Source organism: Balaenoptera borealis, assembly GCF_965194805.1.
Source record: "Balaenoptera borealis genome assembly, chromosome: 4".
In the NCBI taxonomy this organism is placed as follows: domain Eukaryota; kingdom Metazoa; phylum Chordata; class Mammalia; order Artiodactyla; family Balaenopteridae; genus Balaenoptera; species Balaenoptera borealis.
In genome coordinates this window covers 45,352,338-45,378,770 of record NC_138861.1, presented here as the reverse complement: position 1 = coordinate 45,378,770, position 26,433 = coordinate 45,352,338, and the positions used below count along the sequence as shown (strand labels likewise).

The window sequence follows — 26,433 nt, the reverse complement described above, 5'->3', positions numbered from 1 at the left end:
ACGCCAAAACACACCACCAGACGTGGTCCTGCCCACCAGAAAGAAAAGATCCACCTCATCCACCAGAATACAGGCACTAATCCCATCGACCAGGAAGCCCACACAACCCACTGAACCAACCTTAGCCACTGGGGGCAGATACCAAAAACAACAGGAACTACGAACCTGCAGCCTGAGAAAAGGAGACCCCCAAACACAGTAAGTTAAGCAAAATGAGAAGACAGAGAAACACACAGCAGATGAAGGAGCAAGGTAAAAACCCACCAGACCAAACAAATGAAGAGCAAATAGGCAGACTACCTGAAAAAGAATTCAGAGTAATGATAGCAAAAGATGATCCAAAATCTTGGAAATAGAAGTGAGAAAATACAAGAAATGCTTAACAAGGACCTAGAAGAATTAAAGAGGAAACAAACAGTGATGAACAACACAGGAAATGAAATAAAAATTTCTCTAGAAGGAATCAATAGCAGAATAACTGAGGCAGAAGAACGGATAAGTGACCTGGAAGATAAAATAGTGGAAATAACTACTGCAGAGCAGAATAAAGAAAAAAGAATGAAAAGAATTGAGGACAGTCTCAGAGACCTCTGGGATAACATTGAATGCAGCAACATTTGAATTATAGGGTTCCCAGAAGAAGAAGAGAAAAAGAAAGAGACTGAGAAAATATTAGAAGAGATTATAGTTGAAAACTTCCCTAATATGGGAAAGGAAATAGTCAATCAAGTCCAGGAAGCTCAGAGAGTCCCATACAGGATAAATCCAAGGAGAAACACGCCAAGACACATATTAATCAAACTATCAAAAATTAAATACAAAGAAAAAAATATTAAAAGCAGCAAGGGAAAAACAACAAATAACATACAAGGGAATCCCCATAAGGTTAACAGCTTATCTTTCAGCAGAAACTCTGCAAGCCAGAAGAGAGTGGCAAGACATATTTAAAGTGATGAAAGGGGAAAACCTACCACCAAGTTTACTCTACCCAGCAAGGATCTCATTCAGATTCGATGGAGAAAGTAAAACATTTAAAGACAAGCAAAAGCTAAGAGAATTCAGCACCACCAAACCAGCTTTACAACAAATGCTAAAGGAACTCCTCTAGACAGGAAACATAAGAGAAGGAAAAGACCTACAATAACAAACCCAAAATATTAAGAAAATGGTAATAGGAACATACATATCGAAAATTTCCTTAAATGTAAATGAATTAAATGCTCCAACCAAAAGACGTAGACTGGCTGAATGGAGACAAAAACAAGACCTATATATATGCTGTATGCAAGAGACGCACTTCAGACCTAGGGACATACAGACTGAAAATGAGGGAAAAAATATTCCATGCAAATGGAAATCAAAAGAAAACTGGAGTAGCAATTCTCATATCAGACAAACAGACTTTAAATGGAATTTATATTCTCATATAAAGACAAAATAGACATTAAAATAAAGACTATTACAAGAGACAAAGAAGGATACTACATAATGATCAAGGGATGAATCCAAGAAGAAGATATAACACTTGTAAATATTTATGCACACAACATAGGAGCATCACAATACATAAGGCAAAGGCTAACAACCATAAAAGGGGAAATCGACAGTAACACAATCATAGTAGGTGACTTTAACACCCCACTTTAACCAATGGACAGATCATCCAAAATGAAAATAAATAAGGAAACACAAGCTTTAACTGATACATTAAACAAGATGGACTTAATTGATATTTATAGGACATTCCACCCAAAAACAACAGAATACACATTCTTCTCAAGTGCTCAGGGAACATTCTCCAGGATAGATCATATCTTGGGTCACAAATTAAGCCCTGGTAAACTTAAGAAAATTGAAATCTTATCACGTATCTTTTCCGACCACAATGCTATGAGACTAGATATCAATTACAGGGAAAAAATCTAAAAAATACAAACACATGGACGTGAAAAAATTCTTAACAACCAAGAGATAACTTAAGCAATCCAGGAGGAAATCAAAAAATACCTAGAAACAAATGACAATGAAACGATGACCCAAAACCTATGGGATGCAGCAAAAGCAGTTCTATGAGGGAAGTTTACAGCAGTACTATCCTACCTCAAGAAAGAAGAAATATCTCAAATAAACAACCTAACCTTATACCTAAAGCAATTAGAGAAAGAAAAACAAAAAACCCCAAAGTTAGCAGAAGGAAAGAAATCATAAGGATCAGATCAGGAATAAATGAAAAACAAATGAAGGAAATGATAGCAAAGATCAATAAAACTAAAAGCTGTTTTTGAGAAGATAAGCAAAATTGATAAACCATTAGCTAGACTCATCAAGAAACAAAGGGAGAAGACTCAAATCAATAGAATTAGAAAGGAAAAAGGAGAAGTAACAACTGACACTGAAGAAATACAAAGGATCATGAGAGATTACTATAAGTAACTATATGTCAATAAAATGGACAACCTGGAAGAAATGGACAAATTCTTAGAAAAGCCCAACTTTCTGTGACTGAACCAGGATGAAACAGAAAATATAAACAGACCAATCACAAGCACTGAAATTGAGAATGTGATTAAAAATCTTCCAACAAACAAAAGCCCAGGACCAGATGGCTTCACAGGCGAATTCTATCAATCATTTAGAGAAGAGTTAACACCTATCCTTCTCAAATTCTTCCAAAATATAGCGGAGGGAGGAACACTCCCAAACTCATTCTACGAGGCAATCATCACGCTGATACCAAAACAGACAAAGATGTCACAAAGAAAGAAAACTACAGGCCAATATCACTGATGAACATAGATGCAAAAATCCTCAACAAAATACTAGCAAACAGAATCCAACAGCACATTAAAAGGATCATACACCATGATCAAGTAGGGTTTATCCCAGGAATGCAAAGATTCTTCAATATATGCAAATCAATCAATGTGATAAACCATATTAACAATTTGAAGGAGAAAAAGCCTATGATCATCTAAATAGATGCAGATAATGCTTTCAACAAAATTCAACACCCGTTTATGATAAAAACCCTCCAGAAAGTAGACATAGAGGGCACTTACCTCAACATAATAAAGGCTATATATGACAAACTCACAGCCAACATCGCTCTCAATGGTGAAAAACTGAAACCATTTCCTCTAAGATCAGGAAGAAGACAAGGTTGTCCACTCTCACCACTATTACTCCACATAGTTTTGGAAGTTTTAGTCACAGCAATCAGAGAAGAGAAAGAAATAAAAAGAATCCAAATCAGAAAAGAAGAAGTAAAGCTGTCACTGTGTGCAGATGACAAGATACTATACATAGAGAATCCTAAAGACACTACCAGAAAACTACTAGAGCTAATAATGAATCTGGTAAAGTTACAGGATACAAAATTAATGCACAGAAATCTCTTGCATTCCTATACACTAATGATGAAAAATCTGAAGGAGAAATTAAGAAAACACTCCCACTTACCACTGTAACACAAAGAAAAAAATACCTAGGAATAAACCTACTTAGGAGACAAAAGACCTGTATGCAGAAAACCATAAGACACTGATGAACGAAATTAAAGATGATACTAACAGCTGGAGTGATATACCATGTTCTTGGATTGGAAGAATCAACATTGTGAAAATGAGTATACTACCCAAAGCAATCTACAGATTCAATGCAATCCCAATGAAACTACCAATGGCATTTTTCACAGAACTAAAACAAAAAAATTTCACAGTCTGTACAGAAACAGAAAAGACCCCAAATAGCCAAAGCAATTTTGAAAAAGAAAAATGGAACTGGAGGAATAAGGCTCCCAGACTTCAGACTATACTACAAAGCTACAGTAATCAAAACAGTATGATACTGGCACAAAAACAGAAATACAGATCAATGGAACAGGGTAGAAAGCCCAGAGATAAACCCACGCACATATGGTCCCCTTATTTTTGACAAAGGAGGAAAGAATATACAGTGGAGTAAAGACAGCCTCTTCCATAAGTGGTGCTGGGAAAACTGGACAGCTACATGTAAAAGAATCAAATTAGAACACTCCCTAACACCATACACAAAAATAAACTCAAAATAGATTAAAGACCTAAATGTAAGGCCAGACACTATAAAACTCTTACAGGAAAATATAGGCAGAGCAGTCTCTGACATAAATCACAGGAAGATCCTTTTTGACCAACCTCCTAGAGAAATGGAAATAAAAACAAAAATAAAAAGTGGGACCTAATGGAACTTAAAAGCTTTTGTACAGCAAAGGAAATCATAAGTTAGATGAAAAGACAACCCTCAGAATGGGAGAAAATATTTGCAAATGAAGCAGCTGACAAAGGATTAATCTCCAAAATTTACAAGCAGCTCATGCAGTTCAATATCAAAAAACAAACAACCTAATCAAAAATGGGCAGAAGACCTAAATAGACATTTCTCCAAAGAAGTTATAAGTTTGTCAATAAACACATGAAAAGATGTTCAGCATCACTAATCATTAGAGAAATGCAAATCAAAACTACAATGAGGTATCACCTCACCCAGTCAGAATGGCCATCATCAAAAAATCTACCAACAATAAATGCTGGAGAGTGTGTGGAGAAAAGGGAACCTTCTTGCACTGTTGGTGGGAATGTACATTGATACAGCCACTATGTAGAACAGTATAGAGGTTCCTTAAAAAACTAAAAATAGAACTACCACACCCCCCAGCAATCCCACTGCTGGGCACATAATCTGAGAAAACCATAATTCAAAAAGAGTCATGTACCAAAATGTTCATTGCAGCTCTATTTACAATAGCCACGACATGGAAGCAACCTAAGTGTCCATCGACAGATGAATGGATAAAGAAGATGTGACCCATATATACAATGGAATATTACTCAGCCATAAAATAAAACGAAATTGAGTTATTTGTTGTTTGGTGGATGGACTTAGAGACTGTCATACAGAGTGAAGTAAGTCAGAAAGAGAAAAATAAATACCATATGCTAACACATATATATACGGAATCTAAAAAAGAAAAAGGTTCTGAAGAACCTATCAGCAGGACAGGAATAAAGACGCAGGTGTACAGAATGGAGCTGAGGACATGGGGAAGGGGAAGGGTAAGGTGGGACAAAGTGAGAGAATGACATGAACTTATATATACTACCAAATGTAAAATAGATAGCTAGTGGGAAGCAGACGCATAGCACAGGAAGATCAGCTCGGTGCTTTGTGTCCACCTAGAGGAGTGCGATAGGGAGGGTGAGAGGGAGACGCAAGAGGGAGGAGATATGGGGATATATGTATATGTATAGCGGATTCCCTTTGTTATAAAGCAGAGACTAACACACCATTGTAAAGCAATTACACTCCAATAAAAATGTGAAAAAACAAAGAAGATAAAGCTTTAGATTAATTATTATACTTGTTTAGAGAGTTAAGAAATAAGATTGGAGAGTGTTTACATATTACCATAGCATTTAAATTAAGTTTATATTATTTGCTATTTTATTACAATAAAGTTGAGTTTCTATGTTTTTTTACTAAAGTAAGACAAAGAAAATTTCCATAATATTGAATGCCATAGTAGAAATATTTCTATCAAATGATGATTTGTGATGATGAGATTTATAAATATTTGTTTCAGAAAGCATATTTGTTAGCATTTCTTTTTTGTAGAAAACTGTTTTCATTTCATTTTGTAAATAATGTTTATCACAGGAGATTTTTTTTCACCAAACTTAGGTAGTTAACCTAGTAATTCTCACCTCACAGAGCTACAGAGATCTAGTTCTAATATATCCAGTGAGTAAAAAACACAGGGAGATCTGCCTATCACTGGAAGATTGGAGGATTTGCTAAGGAAAAGAAAACTTTCTTTATAGCATTTCTCCAATGTCCGTAACTTTTATTTCTTTTTAATTAGCATACATGCTATGATGTGCAGGGCTTGGTTTATGGGCAAGCAGATGAGTTTCAATTCCACATCTGCCACATAGCATGCAACTTTGAGTCAGTTTCTTATTTTTGAGTTTCAGTCTCACCATTGGTAAAAGAAGGATAAAGTAAGCCATATTAGAATAGTGACCAGCACATGTAGATAAAATGTGAATGAAATGAATGAACAGGCCTAACATTATGCTTTCAACTTAAAGGTGCTCAATAAATGTTTATGTTCTTCCATTCTAAGAATCACTTTATTCCCATCTTAAGGCTATGATAAAGATAAATCTTATTCACAACTTAATTTATTTAGAACATGTAGGCAAATGGCTAATTTCTAGAAGTTCATCTTTATCACCTCAAATTCAACTCAAACCACTCTTTCCAGGAATCTCTCAAATTTGGAGTTCCATTGTCTCCTTTTGATACTTATGTTCCTCTTGTAACACAGTGCTTTGTTTTGTTGACTTTCCTCATTGTTTTCAAACAATTTTTGAGTGTCTCTGTTTTGTTTTCTGAAACATATATCTTCTTTAAAGACAGACATATATCTTTTGCTCATAACACTACCAAAGGCTGTATGTCTGAACACACAGCAGGCAGGCAGAAATAAAATGTATGCTACCTAACCCTAGGGGATACACACAACTTCCTCATCATCTCCAGCCTGGTGGAGACCACATGTGACATACCTGACTTCAGTGGCACTGAACAGTTTTGAACAATGATGGTAATGTTCCTCTGCTATGATAGAGAGTAATAAATAACTTTAACGCCTGTTACATCTACAATATAAGGTCATTATAACTTGAGAAAAATTGAATAAACTGGTTGTACTAAATCAAAAAGAAAAAAAAAAAGAAAACCCAACTACTGGCATACTGAAATGGATCAAGCCAATAGTCCTTGATAACAATACCAATTATTTTATATTTATTATATGCCCAACTTGGTACTGAGTGCTTTCAAACATTACATCATTGAATGCTCCATGTTGCAACCAAAAAAAAGTGGATGACTATCCTCATTTTACAAATGAGGAAAATGAGAGACAGATACGTAAAGTACATTTTCAAATTCAGCCCACAAATAAGTGGCAGAGTTGGGATAAACGGTGTTTCTAACTCTAGAGCCTATTTTGCTATATGGCTCTTGGCTGCCTTTCACAGTTTATAGGCATTTATTTACTTAGAGGAATATGGAATGTTTATAGCAGACAAAAGCTACTTTTTGTACTTCCTGGTTGCACAGGAAGTACACTGAAATGGAAAGAATAAGGGAGGATCCCTTTCTTATTCATGTCTAGAAACAAAGACCTCCAGTTAAAACTAACAGAAGCTCAGGGTAAAAACTGAATCATTATTTGCTAGGCTGTGAAGATCTAATGCTATGAGTCCATTTCTACTCAACTGTTCTCACTCCTGGAGGACTGGTGACTTTGTCTCTCATGAGTTCAGTTTAATCGCAGAATTGCACAAATTTCCCTCATTCAGAACAGCAACTGTGGCTCTCTAAAAGGAGCTGCTGACTACCAATTTTGGGGGCTCATCAAGGAGCCCTGCGTAAGGCTCTATAGTTTGTATCACATCAAGAAGAAGGCAGAACAGACAGATTTACCTGGTGTGTCATAGACCAGTTGTACCTAAACATTCCAACTGAAACAGAATGCTTCACCCAAACTTCTTGTCAGGGCAAAAAATTTCAGTGTGAAGGCTGCACTTCCAACAATCATTTAGACCACAAACCTAGTTTAAGACAGTTGCATTTTAGTGTCATTAAGACACAGCTGGCTTATGCCTCAAGGATGGATTCTGTTCATTCATTACTGAAAGGTGAGGTGTCGGGGGCTGAGTCTTCTGATGTCCCGTCTTGTAATGCTGATGACAACCAAGAAAATATTACTTCAATATTTCCAATATTGAATACTTTCCATAACCTTAGCCAATAACTAAGGTTAATAAAAATGAAGGTTACCATGACTCTGTTCTGAAGTTTATGAAATAATGCTTTTTACAGACATCTTACCTTCAAATATCAAGCCCCAAACCTCCAATTCAAAACAAGGTTGAAAACACCAGGCCATGACAACTTAGCCTCCTTTGATGTTAAAGGTCCACTTCCTTGATCTGGCTGGTTAGGTGCCTGTCCTCTTTCCTCTCACTGCTCCAAAAGCTGCACCTTGGTTCAGGATAATAACCTTTTCCTTGAGAAGAGCACTATTCTTCAGGCAAGTCTATATGTGTAGGACTCCAATTCCTTAAGAAGTTGTTCATCAATGAAGCATGGTTTAAATACTAAACTCAAGCCTGTGATTTCACAAAAAGTTTAACAGAATTTCCCATTTGACTTTCTAATTGATACATACGGTCTTAGTGTATCTCTCCAAAGTCTGAAATTCCCACTTTGAGAATTTTCTGCAGTTCTCCTGTGACTTTGAGTAGTATTACATGTAACTTCATTTCTCATGCAGGGTTCATCTTTATTCCTTGCTTCACCAGCTTCCAAACATTTCATGACTTTAGTAAATTTGCTAAAATTTATAGGATCAGGTTTAGTGTGAGTGTTACAGAGAGAGGTACTACCACAGAATATGTAACAACTTGCTAACCAATCTTATAATTGGTCTTGTGCTCATTTGCTAGGGACAAAAAAGTACCACAGACTGGGTGCTTATACAGCAGACATTTATTTCCTCACAGATCAGTACACTGAAAGTCTAAGATCAAGGTGTTGGCAGGGTTGGTTTCTTCTGAGGCTGTTCTTGGCTTATAAATGGCTGTCTTTTCCCTTCCTTGTGATCATTCTGTGTCTGTCTATATCTGAATCTCCTCTTCTTAAAAGGACACCAGTCACTGGCTTAGGGCCCACCCCAGCGACCCCATCTAACCTTAATTACCTCCTTAAAGACTGTATCTCCAAATACATTCACAAGGGAGATACTAAGGGTTAGGATTTCAACATATAAATTTGGGGGGATGGGGTGGGGCGGAAACACAATTCAGCTCATAAGAGTCCCACCTCATTTTTTCTTTCCCATGTGTGCCTGTATTATGTTCTTCTGCCTTCGCTCCTGACACAACTCCTCTTTTCTATAAGCAGCCCACTGGTAAGTATAATCCAGCACCCCTCCTCAGCCTGCTTCATCCACCATTTTTCCTTACTCTCCCCAAACTCATTTTGAGCCAGAAGTGCTAAAAAAAATCAGCATTTGACTCTCTTTCCTTTATTGACTTACAATATCATGAACAATGGAATGAAGAAGCAATAAGCAAGAAAGGCAAGAAAACAATAGATCCATTTTCCCTCTGAACAAGCTACAGTTATGGTTGGGATTGGAACCAAAATGCAGTCTAAGTATCATATATGTGTCCATGCTTACTTACTGTAGAATATTTTGTAAATGAAACAAATTTAGTAGTCATATGTTTAAAAAAATGAAATGAGTTTTTCCTTTGCTCATTTTCCTACTGTTTAAAACTGCATACTTCATTTTGGTGTAAAAGTATAACTAAATCAAAACAAAATTGTTAGCATTCATTTTGCCTAATCAGTGACTTCACTTGTAAAGAAAATATTTTATTTAGGTAATTAGCAAAGTAAATAATTAGGATTTAAATGAATTTTGAGGCTGCTTCCAACTCCTGAAGTTTCGATCAATCAAATATCTATAATTTAGCATTTGCCATTTAGGTAACCAGGGTGATATGAAAAGCACATTCTTTATTAGCACTGTTTTTTTTTTTTTTCAGATGAGCAAAAGGTATCCATGGGAACATATTATATGTTGCTATAGAGAAAAAAAATAGTTATGGATCTATCATAGCAAAATTAATATTGGTAATTTTTCCCCTTAGATAATCATCTTAATGATGACATACTTTACGATTAATGTTGCTTCTTTCTTGTGAGAAACCTCAAGGGTTTTTCACAGTATATTCAGATTCTTCAGTACGTAGTTTAAACAACTCATGTTTTCCCACTGATATTTTGTCACCCCTGGATAAATTATTTGGAGTAAAATTAAGGAAGTTTAAGCTCTAGGTAGTAAGAAGGCTCAGGTGAGCAGCTTGCAACTTTCACCCCAGGCTTCAGACACCTTTATCATGCTACGGTTGAGATGTTTTTAATTCTTATTGAGGTCAGTGTGTAGTGGGATGCCAGGAGCATTAAATGGATCCTGTTTCTTATTTGCCTAAAATGTCTCCTTTTTTTGTTAATTGTGCTTTTGAATTATGTTACTCTGACAGTAAACATGTTTGAGAGAAGAAGAAAGAAATTTAATAGTTGAGGCTGAGCAAACATAAAGGAAGGTGGTTTGTTAAATGAAAAAAAAAAAAAAATTAGAGAAGATGCCTAATGATTTACTGTGGCAGAATTGACCAATCTCGGTGTGTCTCTATTTTTGACCCTGGCCCCAGGCAAAAAGCTGATCGAATTTGTGAATGTTCCCATCTCTGAAGTTAAAAAGCAGGCAGGTGAAACTTGGAAGCACTTGTGGGAAAGGGCCAGAATGTCTCTTGACCTTTGCACAGTCCCTAGATAAGAACTGGTCTTGCTCTTCCACGCCACCCCTTCTCTGAATGCCTGAGACAATGGTCTCACTTTTTATTATCTAAAGCCTATGTATTCTATAAAAATAAAGAGATGGAGGGGGAGTCTATAGACTGTTTGTGTGCCCCCCCAAACTTATGTTAAATCCTAACATCCAATCTGATGGTATTTGAGGCGGGGTCTCTCAGAGGTGATTAGGTCAAGAGGGTGGAGCCTGCATGAATGGCATTAGTGTTCTTATAAAAGAGACCACAGAGCACCCCCTCATCCCTTCTGCCACATGAGGACACACCAAGGAGACAGCTGTCTATGAAGCAGGAAGCAGGCTCTCACTAGATACCCAGACACTGAGTCTGCCAGCACCTTGAACTTAGACTTCCCAGACTCCAGAACTGTAGAAATAAATTTCTGTTGTTCCTCAGTCTATGGTATTTTTGTTATAGCAGCCCAAATGGACTAAGACAGGGTGAGAAAGAGAAGGACTAAATGGTTTTGAACACTTACTATATCCTTCACAAGAAATGTCTCAGAATTCTGTGAGATAATCAGTGTTGCTATTCTCATAATAAAGATGAAGGAATGGAGGCTCATGGAGCATAACTTTCCTAGGGCCATTTAATTAATAAGCTATAAAAATGTTTGAACCCACGTCTGTATGACTCCAAAGCACACGCTCACCACATTCACCCTCTCCCTACAGCTCCAGAGAGTAACGAATTTAAGAATTTAAGGAACTAGAAAATAAAGTGCATTAAGGACACAGATTATAATCTCAAAGTAGTAGCCCTCACAAAGGAACTTTCTGAACCCTTGAACTGTGACCAAAGGAAGTGACTAGCCTTTAATCACACTGTCACATTGTGTGTGTGTGTGTTATGCACATATATTATATACTTTAATTTACTTTCATGAAAAATCAGAAATTTAACCAGATTGATCTGAGATAAAGGCACCAAATAGGTATTTTGATTTATTTTCAGAGAGCTTGATTTTCAAAGAAACGACTTTATATTCTGTTTTAGCAAACGAATTCAATATATTTCTAAAGTACCATGTGGAGAAAGGTCATTCCAGGGAAAACAGCCTTATCTTCCTGACCTCCATGTTCTGTGCATGGGTCTCCATAGAGATGGTGCCTTCATGAACAACGAGCATAACAAACTCATCCTTTCAAGAAACAGCCTTTTGCAATTAGGTGAAAGGAAAATAAGTTTATTGATAGAAAAACATGGGGATAAAAGCTAGGTAGAATTTTTTCTCTTGAGATAGTGAATAACAACGACTTGATAAATGCATGAGCTTATACTCATAAGTGGTGCCTATTACACTCTTTTTTTTTTTCCTTTTTCTTATTTTTTTTCCATGATTGGTAAATCAAATTATGACACAATGAAACCAGAGGAAAGGACATCTAAAAATCCTTAATTGTATTCATGTAACTTACTTGCATAATGCAGGATCACATGAAATCAGAGACACATCAATCACAGGCAGCAGTTTTGATAATATGATTTACTCCTTGTGACTGGGCTTTGGGGGTGGAATTAAAAACAGCAAGTTTATTTTTAAGGGGAACACTCATAATTTGTCTTTGGAAGCTACTCTTTTTCTGATTCGAAAAAAAATCATATACATTTATGATAAAAAATAGAAAAGTATTAAGAAACTGAAAACTTTCTCTGCAATCCCAATACCGAGTTAATTTTATCACTACTAACATTTTAGTATATTTCCCTTCAATATTTTCATTTTCAAAACACACATTTAGCTAGTTAAAGTTCTATTATATAACAATTTTATCTCACTTTTGATTAATATTATTTGCTAAATATTTTGGATGGCAGGCAGCAATGTGCTTCCGTACCAGCACTGGCAGAGGCTTCAGTGGCCAAAGGAGACGATATCCTTAAATGAAGCCCCCAGGAGCAATATCAGCAGCACTAGGGCTGCTTCTACATCTGTGGTCCTCAATACTGATTGCTCGCCCAGGACCCACCCTAAAACAATCAATGCATCCAGTCATCAATATTTTTTCTTTTATTTATTTAAAATTTATTTATTTTATTTATTTATTTTTGGCTGCTTTTGGTCTTCATTGCTGCATGCGGGCTTTCTCTAGTTGTGGCAAGCAGGGGCTACTCTTCGTTGCAGTGCACGGGATTCTCATTGTGGTGGCTTCTCTCGTTGCAGAGCACAGGCTCTAGGCTTCAGTAGTTGTGGCTCACGGGCTCAGTAGTTGTGGCTCACGGGCTCTAGAGCGCAGGCTCAGTAGTTGTGGTGCATGGGCTTAATTGCTCCGTGGCATGTGGGATCTTCCGGACCAGGGTTCAAACCCATGTCCCCTGCATTGGCAGGCAGATTCTTAACCACTGTGCCACCAGGGAAACCCCACCAATGTTTTTTAAATGTCCCCAAGTGATTCTAATGCAGAGCCAGCAATGAGAGTCAGTGTTGTAGATTTTGAAGGTTTCAAAGTTTTTAGTCTCAAGCACTCTAAAAGAATTTTGAAGAAGAGTGTTGCTTCACCCATTTGAAATTTGACCTCAGAATTTTTACTATGAATTTAAATATTTATAAAAGATGTAATTTCTGGCACACTGTAAATATTGATATTTTTAAATAACTTCATTGTATTACTCTTTTAAATGTATCCAGAGGAATCTAAAAAATACAGTAGTTTGATATTATCCTTTCAATTAATCCATTAACCTTGTTTTAAATCAGAAATTTCACATCATTCCTTTAATCTTTGACCTAGTGTTTCCATTCCTTTATTTTTTTAAAAATTTTATTAACAAGTAACACATCTGGTAGTACCTGCCTTGAGAATGCTAATGTCTGTATTAAGAGTTCTAGTTCATGATGCTCCAAACAGCCCTATGTGTATTGGTGTTCTCCATGCACCGAATCATGACACCTTGTCATAGAGCAACAAGGCTCCCACCTCTCACAGAATCCCTGTGTATACAGCAACTTCAGGTTCTGTGTCCAAGCTCTCTTGCATAGACTCAGACACAGTTCCATGAGGACTAATAAAATGTTGTGTGATACCATGCTTCAGTTCCCAAAACTCTCTTCCAGTCACTCATGTGTCACAGCCCTTTCTTCAATTTCCAGTTCCAGCTTTTTGGTTCCATGAGAAATTCCTTTATTTTTAAAATAAACCCATAGGATAAACTGAATAATGTAAATCAACAGTTATTAAGGTGTAGTCCCCTCTGGGGGGTTGGGGTCCCTGAGGCCCTTTCAGGGGGTCCATGAGGTCAAAACTAATTTTAAATACAAAAATTTACAATGTTCCTAGATCTTTAGGAATTTTGGCTTCCCAGCATGAAGTGAACCCTGTTTATGTCCCCAGTCATGCTAATCCCTTTGAAAACCAAAAAATAGTCAGAGTTTGCATGAGCTAAAAGAGCTCAGTGGCTAGACGAGAAGCCCAATGTTAAAGCTTATAAGGCTTTGTGTTTTGTGCAGGATGGGGTGATCTCCCTGTAATGCAGGGTAGGAAGAAAGGCCTCCATGATAAGATGGAGCAGTTGGGGCTCATTTGTAACATTTGCCTGTGTTAACCATGGAATGAGACCTCATGGTTTCTGCCAAGTGGGTCCTCACCACACTGCCCAGTTCCCTTAGCCAGAGCTGGCTGACCCAAGCTCGAAAAGCCAGCCTGGTCTTTTGGTAATTTGGAAGTGGGGCAAAGAGGATCTGGCTAAGTTGGCCATAACTGCCTATGTACAAGGGCAGTCGAAAATGTTGGTCTGCAGAGAGAGAGAAGGTACCATATTTGGTGGAACAGGAAGTCTGTGTGGCCCTAGAAAGAAAGCCAGAAAGACAGAGTCCTTGGGCATCTTGGTATTCAATTGTTCTTCAGGGACTGATTCCAGGCTTTCAGGATACTGGCTTTATTACAGTTTTTTTTTTTTTTTATTCCACAAAACATCCCTTTGTCCTAAAATAAGTTTCCCTTTATAATTTAAACCAGTTGAATGAGTTCTGTTCCTTAAAAAACATACAATTCCTGATGAAGACAAAATTTGATTTGGAAAGGGCTGCTATCTGCTCACATGAAATCTTTGAGTGAGTTTTTGAAAAATACTTGTTCCTCAAATAAAATATATCTTAAGTCAGTATACTATTTATATAACAATTATATAAATTAGGTAAGATTATAGTAGTTGCCTAATCGTTATATAATAGTTACAAATGGTAAATAATTCTGGAAATAGAAATACACTTTGAACATAAACATTTTAATCAGAGTAGTTAGAAATGCAAAATCTCTTGATAAAATAATCATCATCATAAAAGTTATACACTTGCTTTCATGTTATAACTTTTCAAAGTTATACACTTTCTTTACGATAGTGTAAATGCTTACTTTGTTGGATTTTTTATAGAAATGAATGTTAGATTTAACATTATTTCACGTGTGTGTGTGACATTGAAGACTTTAAGTAGTTTTTAGGCAATAATTTTGAGAAGTTGTATTCTCCATTGGAGACCGATTTTGCAGTTAGGTACATTTCAAAGCTACAGAAATATTCAAAAGTTTGTCTAGTGAACCATTGCCATAAGTATATAAAATACTTCAATAAGATCCTTACAAAATTTTTAAAAAGTCTATTTTTTTTAGTTCCTTTACACTGATGTACCACAGTAACATATTCCTTATTATGTCCAGTAATGTTAATTATTAATTTTTACATTATTCCTCTAGCTTACATTCATTATAATTCCATTATTTTCTTATGTCATCTAAACAATGAAAGGCCACATTGTTTTTTCAGATCATAAACCAATGTTTAAATATGTATAATTTTATCCAATACAGAAAAGTAAATTGATTTTAAAATTCAGTTTTGGATTAGAGATAAGCTGATCTTGGGATATGTAGTTGAAGTGAATTTTCTTTCTTATTTTTCTAGGATTATACATGTTTGAAAGGTTGGCTAAATATTTGGCATCAGTTTGTTTCAGCATCAATAATGCATTTTCACAAATAGTATCACTTCAAAAATTTCTTATTTCTCTCAAAGTTTCCAAGAAGAGTATGTATATTGAATTTTTCAACATAAATTTGCTTAAAAACTTAATTTTACTTAAAATATCATGCCAAGCCAAAAAAATTATGAGTCAACATTTTCTAAAGAGTACCTTGTTAGCATTCTAGAATTGATATCTTACAATCAATGACTTCTTTAAAAATAATGCTTAGTATTATACTGACAACTTTTTTTCTTTTCTTTTTTTATCTTTTTAAAAATTCACTGTTGTGGTTTAATTCTTCAAGTGCACATACCATATTATTAGTAATTGGATTTTAAAACTTCAGTAAAATGGAACATGAAATACAATTCATATAAAGCATATTTTAACTTCATCTCCCATGATATACAAGATTTTTAAAATAGTACATTTATTATTTCACTATATGCTTCTTTTTTTTAATTTATTTTATTTTTTATTTTTTATTTTACTTTTTATTTTTTTTAACATCTTTATTGGAGTATAATTGCTTTACAATGGTATGTTAGTTTCTGCTTTATAACAAAATGAATCAGTTATACATATACATATGTCCCCATATCTCTTCCCTCTTGCATCTCTCTCCCTCCCACCCTCCCTATCCCACCCTTCTAGGTGGTCACAAAGCACTGAGCTGATCTCCCTGAGCTTTGCAGCTGCTTCCCACTAGCTAGCTACTTGATGTTTGTAGTGTATCTACTAACAACTTTTAAGGGCTTGATGACACCATCTTGATTTTTCCATCATACATTCTAGAGTGGTTTCAAATGTTGGGTAAACGTCTTTTCAACAAATTCTAACATTTCACTGGATAACAGTAAGAAATGCCAATGATACAATGGTATCTTTGCTGAAAGTTGGGAGAGTGACATCAGCAAGATGGTGGATGAGGTGGTCCCAGCCTTTGTACCCCCACAAAAAAAATAATTTGTGGCTATTCATTGGTGAAAATAGCTCTAGGAGATTTCTGGAATAAAATTAAGAAGTTTCAGCAGCCCAGTGGAGCACAAAAACTGAGGATGGTCACATAAAAACGTGTAGAAAGCATTTTATATGTGTCATCTCATACCCCAGGCTGGCACAGCTCAGTGTCAAGAGGGATTCCCTCAGCTAGCCCTTTCTTCCACCTCCTGGTGGAAAAAGATAACAGAAGGATCACAGCAGCCTTCACCACAGAGGACTCCAGCAAGGGTGACTGTACTTGGACAAAATAGGCTTTACGTCAAAAGGTGTCTCTAGAGAGAATGAAGGTAATTATATACTGTAAAGGGTCAATTCAGTAGGAAGACATAACAATTATAAATATATATGTGCTGAACATCACAGCACTTAAATATATACAACAAATATTGACAGATCTGAAGGAAGAAATTGACAGCAATACAATAATAGTAGGACACTTTAACATCCAACTTTCAAAACCAGACAGAACATCCAGACAGAAAACCAATAAAGAAACAACTGACTCAAACAACACTATAGACCAAATGATCCTAACAGAAACATACAGAACTTTCCACCCAACAGCAGAAGAATACATGTTCTTCTCAAGCACTCAGGGAACATTCTCCAAGGTAGATCACATGTTAGATCATGAAACAAGTATTAACAAATTTAAGAAGATCAATTTTTCAATTATCTTTTCCAAGTGCAATGAAAGAGGAAAATTCACAAATATGTGGAAACTGAACAACATACTCTTGAATGATCATTGGGTCAAAAAGGAAAGCAAAAGGGAATTTAAAACATTATCTTGAGACAAATGAAAACAAAAGCACAACACCCAAAACTTATGGGATGCAGCTAAATCAGTACTAAGAGGGAAGTACAGAGTGATAAATGGATAAATTAAAAAAGAAGAAAAATCTCAAACAATCTAACTTTACACATCAAGGAATTAGAAGAAGAAAAACAAAGCTCAAGTTAGCAAAAAGAAGGAAATAGTAAAGGTTAGAGCAGAAAAAAAATCAGAGAATAAAAATCAATAGAAAAAAATCAACAAAACTAAAAGTTGGTTTTTGAAAAGATAAACAAAATTGACTTAGCTAGACTAAGAAAAAGAGAAAAGACTCAAGTAAATAAAAAGTGAAAGAAGACACATCACAATGGATGCCTCAGAAATAAAAAGGATCACAAGGGACAATTATAAACAACTATATGCCAACAAAATGGATAACTTAGAAGAAATGGACAAATTCCTAGAAACATACAACCTACTGAAACCAAGAAATAGAAATACTGAAGAAAGAGAAAATCTGAACAGATCAATAACAAGTAAGGAAACTGAATCAGTAATCAACAACCTCCCAACAAATAAAAGTTCAATAAAAGACTAGATGGCCTCATGAGTGAATTCTACCAAACATTTGAAGAAGAATTAATATCAGTTCTTCTTAAACTCTTCAAAAAATTTAAGTGGTAACATTTCCAAACTCATTTTATGAGGCCAGCATCACCTTGATACCCAAGCCAGACAAAGACAAGAAAATAAAACTACAAACCAATACCCATGATGAATACAGATCCAAAAATACTCTATAATATACTAGCAAACTGAGTTAAACAGTATATTAAAAGGATCAAACACCATGACCAAGTGGGATATATCCCTGTGATGTAAGGATGGTTCAACATACAAAATCAATCAAAGGATACACTACATTAACAGAATGAAAGAAAAAAAACACCCATGACCTTCTCAATAAATGCAGAAAACACATTTGACAAAATTCAACATTCATTTATTATAAAAACTCTCAATAAAATAAGTATAGAAAAAACTTTCCTCAACAAGGTAAAGATCATATATGAAAAGCCCAAAGCTAACATCACAAACAGTAAGAAAAACCTGAAAGCTTTTCTTCTAAGGTCAGGTACAAGGAGGATGCCCATACTCACTGCTTCTATTCAACATAATAGTAGAAATCCTAGCTAAAGCAATTAAACAAGAAAAAGAAATGAAATGCATTCAAATAGGAAGGAAAGAAGTTAAATTATCTCTACTTTCAGATGACACAATCATATATGCAGAAAACCCTAAAAACTCAACAAAAAAAATTAAAACTAATAAATAAGTTCATTAAAGTTGTAGGACACAAAATGAGCATAAAAATATCAGTCACATTTCTATATTCAAACAATGAACTATCTTAACAGAAAATTGAGAAAATAATCCCTTACACTATAGCAAGAAAAAGAAAAAAAGACAGGAATAAACTTAGCTAAATAGGTAAGATATTTTTACACCAAATATTATAAAACACTGATGAAGGAAATTAAAGGAAACCACAGATAAATGGAAAGACACCTTTTGTTCATGGATTGGAAGAATTAATATTGTTAAAATATCCATACTACTTAAAGTGATCTACAGATTCAGTGCAATCTCTATCAAAACCTGAATGGCATTCTTTACAGAAATAGAAAAAACAGTCTTGAAATTCATTTGGAAGCACAAAAGCAATATTGATTGCCAAGGCAATCATAAATAAGAACAACAAAGCTGAAGGCATCATACTTCTTGATTTCAATGGAACAGAGTAGAGAACCTAGAAATAAATCCACGCATCTACAGTGAACTGATCTTTGACAAGGGTGCCAAGAAGACGCAGTGGAGAAAAATAGTCTCTTCAATAAATGGAGTCAGTAAAACTGGCTATCCACATGCGTAAGGATAAAATTGGACCCTTATCTCATAAAACATATGAAAATCAACTTAAAATGCATTAAAAACTTAAATATGAGATCTGGAGTTGAAAAACTATTGAAGAAAGCATGGAGAAAAAGTTTTTCAACATTGGTTTGGGCAATAATTTTTTTTTGGATATAATGCCAAAAGCAGTCAACAAAAGCAAAAACAGAAAAGTGGGATCACATCAAACTAAAAAGCTTCTACACTGCAAAGGAAACAATCAACAAAGTGAAAAAGAGCAACCTATAGAGTGGGGGAAAATATTTGCAAACCACATACCTGACAAGGGATTAATATCAAAAATATATAAGAAACTCATACAAGTCAATGGCAAAAAGCAAACAACTGAATTAAATTATGGGCTAGGGACCTGAATAGACATTTGTCTAAAGAAACAATATAAATAGCTAACAGGTACAGGAAAATGTGCTCAACATCACTAATCATCAGGGGAATGAAATCAAAGCCGCAGTGACCTATCACTTCATACCAGTTAGAATGGCTGTTGTCGAAAAGACAAAAGATGTTGGGGGGGGGGGATGAATTGGGAGATTGGGATTGACATATATACACTAATATGTGTAAAGTAGATAACTAATAAGAACCTGCTGTATAGCACAGGGAGCCCTACTTCATTTTGATGTACAGTAGAAACTAACACAACGTTGTAAAACAACTATACCCCAATTAAAAAAAAATAATAAAACTACACAAACTCAAAAAAAAAAAAAAGACAAATGATGACATGTGTTGTTGAGGATGTGGAGAAAAGGGAACCATTGTACACTGTTGGTGGGAATGTAAATTGGTGCAGCCACTATGGAAAACAGTATGGAGTTTCCTTGAAAAAAATAGAACTACTTTATGATCTAGCAGTCCTTCTTCTGCATATATATCCAAAGACAATGAAGTCAGTATTTGAATGGAATATCTGCACTCTTATGTTTATATATATATATATATATATATGTTATATGTGTATATAGAATATTATTAAAAGAAATGAAATCCTAACTTTTAGAGTAATATGAATGGGTCTGGAGGACATTATGTTAGGTGAAATAAACCAGCCACAGAAAGACAAATACTGCATGATCTTATTTACATGTGGAATCTAAAATAGTCGAACTCATAGAAGCAGAGAGTATAATGGTGGTTGCTAGGGACTGGGTGGCGGGGGGGAAATATGGAGAAGTTGGTCAAAGGGTACAAAGTTTCAGTTATGCAAGGTGAATAAGTTCTGGAGATCTAATGCACAGCAATAGGACTATAGTTAACAATATTGTATTACATACTAAAATTTGTTTAGAGGGTAGATCTTAATTGTTCTCACCACACACAAACACATGCATGCACACACACACACACACAAAAATAGTAACCATGTGAGGTGATGGATATGTTTCTGAGCTTGAGTGTGGTGATTATGTCACAATGTACACATATATCAAAATATGTACACTTACCTCTATATAATTTGTATTTGTTAATTTTACCTCAATAAAGTTAGGGGAAAGTTTTTCTTTTGTTTTTTATTGGCTTAAAACAACACGAATTTATTATCACACAAGTTTTGTGTTTCAGTTGTCTGGGCATGGGTAGCTGTGTCCTCTGCTCAGGGTGCCCCCCAACACCCCAGAGGAAATCAAGGTATTAGCTGGAGGTATGATCTCATCTGGAGTTCAGGATTCTCTTCCAAGCTCACTACTTGTAGGTAGAATTCAGTTTCTTGCAGTTAGGAGACTGATGTCCTCAGCAACTAGAGGCTGCCCCCATTCTCTGCCACATGGTGGTTTGTTTCTTCACATTCACCAAGAGTGTAGTTGCTGATGCTTCTCTCTGCCTTACTTCTTCCATCTCTGCCTTCTAAATCCTTTTATAGAGAGCTCACCTCACTAGGTCAGGCCCTCCTAGGATAATCTCTTTTTGTTTATTTATTTTTAATTTTAAGACTTTGTATATACACGTTTCCCCTGTTATTTGAAAATAGAGAATTCCTATGAAAATTTTAATAAGCTGAAATTGTGTAAATCAAAGTAGCAATTACCTTAGGGCACCTCTTGCTAATGGATGCACAAAATAAATCAAGGTAAAGCACAGATGCTCACAGTCACAGTTCAAAGCTTGATGTTGAGATGCTGAGTTCAGTTTCTGGGGAAGGAGCTTGGTGGGGCCATTCTCACTGCTCAGGTTGTGCACTGCCTCTATAATTGCTCAGCGCATGCAAAACATATGATGAATGTTATTTTCATTTTTCATCTTTTTTTCATAAAAGTAAAAGCCTCTTTGGATTTCTTTTGGTTAACAGAAACATGTACTAATGTAGGTCTTTTGTAAAAGTTAATTGGCATAAAGTGAACTTGCGAAAAGTGAGGGATACCTGTATTTTTTTTAAGAGCAGATTTAGGTTCACAGAAATATTGAGAGGATGGTACAGAGATTTCCTATATACCCTCTGCCCTCACACATCCCCCATTATCAAACAACATCCCATATCAAAATGGTATATTTCTTATAATTGAACCTATATTGATACATAAATGTGTCAAAACATCAAGTTGGACAGTGTACAATTTTTATTTGTCAATTATATCTCAATAAAGCTGGAAGCGAAAAATATATTTTTCTTCAGTGTTTACAAAAACACTTAAAGAATGCATTCAACAAGAAATATGAAATCCACAGAATTTTTTATAATAAAATTTCATTCCATTAATTTTTTACTGCATTTTAACAGCATTGTCATATTCCTGGCCCCTCAAATTTTTTCTATAGTTTTATCTAGATAAAGGTTGTGTAAGTAATTTACATAAAAGTGTGTAATTCTGCTCCTGTTGTGCTATCTTATTAGACAAAATTCTTCAAATTATTCTCATAGGGAACCATTTGAGTTTTAGAAGTTGTAAGTCTAACTCTAATTGCTATCTCTTTCACATCACTTTACTCAGGACTTGTATCTAAAAAATTGAATAATATTTAGAATTTCTCACATTTTCACTATGACAATATATCACATCTGCTGTTATTTAAATTATTAACTTTTGTAATTTATTCCCTGCATAATCTGTTATATTATTTGTTGCTGATGTTCTTATTCTGTACAAATGTTTTCTTGTACAATCATCAAATTTTGCTATGGTTTCTGCCCTGAATTGGTTATGTATTTTTTGTAACAACAACATAATTTCAGTGTTATACAAAGATAAGGATTTTTTGTTGTTGTTGTGCTGGTAACTATGACTTTGCTGGGGGAAGTTGGTCTAACCCACTCTCAGCTGCCTGGCTCTTGTATCCACGTCCTCACACATCTGCAGATTGGCTGTGGTTGGATGATCTAGGGCAGTCCTGGGTCTGACTAGGTTGGTTGGAGTGGCTCTGTACTGTATCCTCTCACCCTCTTCTCAAGGCCAGTGGGCTAATCTGGGAATTCTTTTGCTGGTGAAGGCAGAAATGCAAGAGAGTGTCAGATGGTTTGCAAGACTTCAGTCATGCTGTGCCCATTAACATTCATTGGCTGAAGGAAGTCCATGGCCCAGTTTAAATACCAATGGAAGTAGGGAGAGAGGGAGTAAATATTTTTTAATGATAAACCTAATCTACCACAATCCATATTAAGAAAATTTCTATTAATATAATTAAAATTTTGTGGATGATTCACTGAATGCTGGACACGTTCACAAATTTGAAACATAAACATTGAGCATTCAATACCAGCATGTCAATATTGTACCATATTTTCATATTTCTACTCTGCAGGATCAAGAGTTATAGTAGTTAAATCAGATTTTCATTTTGAATACATAACACTATTGTTATGCGTTTCATTTTCTTTATGTCTACTAAGAATATGTGATAATTATTGCCAACATTTGTAACCATCTCATTCTTCAGTTCATTCTTTCCCTATCTCTAAAATGTCTTCATTCTAGAAAAAAATGCAGATTCTTGAGGATAAAACAAAAAGCAGCAGCAATCAAATGACATTTTTTAATATTTGGAATAATTTTTGTGGAGTAAGTTATTGAAACTTTCCTGCTTGCAATGTCTTTTGAGAAGACCTGTCTTCTAGTTGAATATTCTAGTTACATGGTCATGTATCCAGGACAGGAGAAAGTACAGTTGGTGTAAATAGGTTTTTTTCCTTTCCATTTTTCTTGAAATTCATTAGATTTGGTTGATATGGAGGTAAAGGGTAAATTTATATCTTGCTCTATCAGTGGCACATCTGTGCTACAGTTTACAGAAAGTAATAGCTCTGAATTTTTTTCTTTTTTTCAGACATTTCAACAAATTTCTCCAAAATTTTATATAATGACACAGAATAATATTATTATAGCTCTATTCTAACAGGTCTGTTTTTCTTTAATCCTGACATCTATGATGAAATAATAAAACAACTCAGTATTTTATCTTAAATTTTATAGCATTTCAAAATAATATTCATCTAAAAGTTATTTAAATTTCAAAGCAGTTATATTTAAAATAATGAAATAATCAGAGCAACCAAAAAAATGCTACGTTATACTAGCCAAACTATTACAAAGAATCCCTACTACATCTACATAATGATATATATACCTAAGTTGTTAAATAGTGGTTTGTATTATGCAAGCACTTGTAGATTTAATTTTAAAACTCAGCAATGTAATTATCACACAAAGTAAAAGAGTATATGAGCTACAATATGAAATATCAAATTTAACCACTGTGCTAAAACAATGGAGGCTTTAAACTTTTTTTTTTTTTTTTTGGCTGCACTTCGTGGCTTGTAGAATCTTAGTTCCCTGACCTGGGATTGAACCCGGGCCACCACAGTGAATGCACCGAGTCCTAGCCACTGCACCTCCAGGGAATTCCCTAAACATTTTTTTTAAGATACAGTGATTAATATATTAACTTAAAATGTAATTCCTTTGTTCAGAAGCACAGGTCATTTAACATGTTGTTAAACCAACAATGTCTTTTGATTATCAAGTGTACATATATGTAATAAAATGTTAGCATAAGGCACTTCATTTCCATCTGTCTAAAAATTGTCATAACATGCTGATTTGTTAGAAAAAGTATTTTGTTGCTATCATAATTTTTAGTGCTAGGAAACTTTATAATAAAATCTTTTCAACTGAAAACATTAGCAATGTGCACACTTGGAACTGCAACTCCTAATGTGACACTTTGAGTTTACATTCTAATGGGAGATTGGGGAGGTAATAAACAAACGAATAAACAAATCAGTAATATTACCAATTCATGAACACATATGAATTTCAAAACACAATAAATAAGATTGAGTATGTACTAGAGTTTTATGGACAACATTATATTCTTTGGTCAAGGAAAAACTCTCTAAAGTAGTGATGTTTAAACTAAGAACTGAGTCATAAGAAGACACAGGAAGAAATAACTGGTGCAAAAGTCGTTAGGTGAGAATTATTTGGAATGTTTCAGAATCAGGAATGAGGTCAATGCAGCAAGAGCATAGTGAAAGAAGGGGAGAAGTAAGGGAGAGAGAAGGTACTAGGTGAAGTTCTTTGTCAGATAAGGCCTTAAATACCAAAGTGAGGAGATTGTATGCTCTGCTAAGATTGATGGGACATCACTGGAGAATTATAAGCAGGGGTCTCCTGGTCAGGCATATATTTTGAAAGATATCTTTGGTTGCTCTGGTGTTGGTTAGATGGAGATATAGGAACAGAGGAAGCAAAGGAGACTACTGCAGTAGCTCAGATAAGCAGGGATTGTCTTGCATTAAGGCAGCAATATTGGAGAAAAATAAAAGAGGGAAGATTTGGGATAATTTGAAGGTAAAGTGATAAGACACGTACATACTGATGTGGAAATAGGAAAATAAATGATTACTAGTTTTGGGGCATGAACAACTGGGTACTTGTGTGTGTTATTGGCCAAGGCCAGGAGTCTGGGGAAGAGTTGTTTGGGAATATGAAGAATGAAGAATTCTGCTTGGGTACTTTAATTTGGAAGGATCTAAGACACAAGTATGTGCAGATATTTTGAGTAGGCAGTTGCATACATGCATGAGAAATTCATGGGAAATATCAGAGATAGATAAATTTTGAAACTATTGGCATACAAGAGATATTTGAAACCACATGCCTATAGGAGAGTGTTTAGATGTGCAAGGAAGGGACAAGGACACTGATCGACCTGAGATATTAGAGGTTGAACAGAAGATGACAAACTAGCACAGGAAATTGGAAAGGAGCAGGCAGGTTGGTAGAAAACAAGGAAGGCGGAGACAGGGAAGAAACAAGAAAAGAAAGTGTTTGAGGTAGTAGTCAGTGATCAATTGTGCTGAATGCTAATGAATGGGCAAGTGCAATCAGAGTTGGGATGGGACTATTGGATTTGGCAACAAGACAATTTATATGTCCCTTTGATTTAAGCAGTATCTGTAGAGTGGTGAGAACAGAAATTCAGCTCAAGTGCTCTGTAGCTAGAGCTGGATTCTATACCATGGCCTCATTCCTGTGGATGAATTTAATGTTTGGGTTAAAACAGAACAATCTCCCAATTTATCCCTCCACAACCTCCGCCCTGTGACCATAAATTGCTTTCTACATTCATGACTCTACTTCTGTTTTGTAACTAAGTTCATTTGTACCCTCTTTCTATTTTAATTTTTTTAGGTTCCACATATAAGCAATATCATATGATATTTGCCTTTCTGTGATTGACATATACACACTACTATATATAAAATAGATAACTAATAAGAACCTGCTGTATAGCACAGGGAACTCTACTCAATACTCTATAATGGCCTATATGGGAAAAGAATCTAAAAAAAAAAGGAGTGAATATATGTATATGTATAACTGATTCACTTTGCTGTACACCTGAAATTAACACAACATTGTATATCAACTACACTCCAATTAAATTTTTTTTTTATATTTATTTTTAGTATTTGACAGTTTTGTTTTTTTTTTAACTTTGGGTTTATTTATTTATTTATTTATGGCTGTGTTGGGTCTTCATTTCTGTGCGAGGGCTTTCTCTAGTTGTGGCAAGTGGGGGCTACTCTTCATCATGGTGTGCGGGCCTCTCATTATCGCGGCCTTTCTTGTTGCAGAGCACAGGCTCCAGACGTGCAGGCTCAGTAATTGTGGCTCACGGGCCTAGTTGCTCTGCGGCATGTGGGATCTTCCCAGACCAGGGCTCGAACCCATGTCCCCTGCATTGGCAGGCAGATTCTCAACCACTGCGCCACCAGGGAAGCCCCTAAAATTTTT

At 35.3% G+C, this 26,433-nt stretch overlaps 1 long non-coding RNA gene and 1 pseudogene across 2 annotated transcripts in view; one reads left to right on the top strand and one right to left on the bottom strand.

Annotated features, from left to right (window-relative positions):
* Positions 1 to 26,433, bottom strand: part of LOC309628461 — a 731,364-nt gene that overhangs the window by 169,637 nt on the left and 535,294 nt on the right. The window lies entirely within an intron of this gene.
* The window catches only part of LOC309628453 (ataxin-2-like protein), a 39,263-nt pseudogene continuing 24,211 nt past the window's right edge, over positions 11,382 to 26,433 (top strand). Inside the window, exon 1 of the transcript in view lies at positions 11,382 to 26,433. This exon is cut by the window's right edge and continues 17,822 nt beyond it. The product of the transcript in view is annotated as an ataxin-2-like protein (transcript).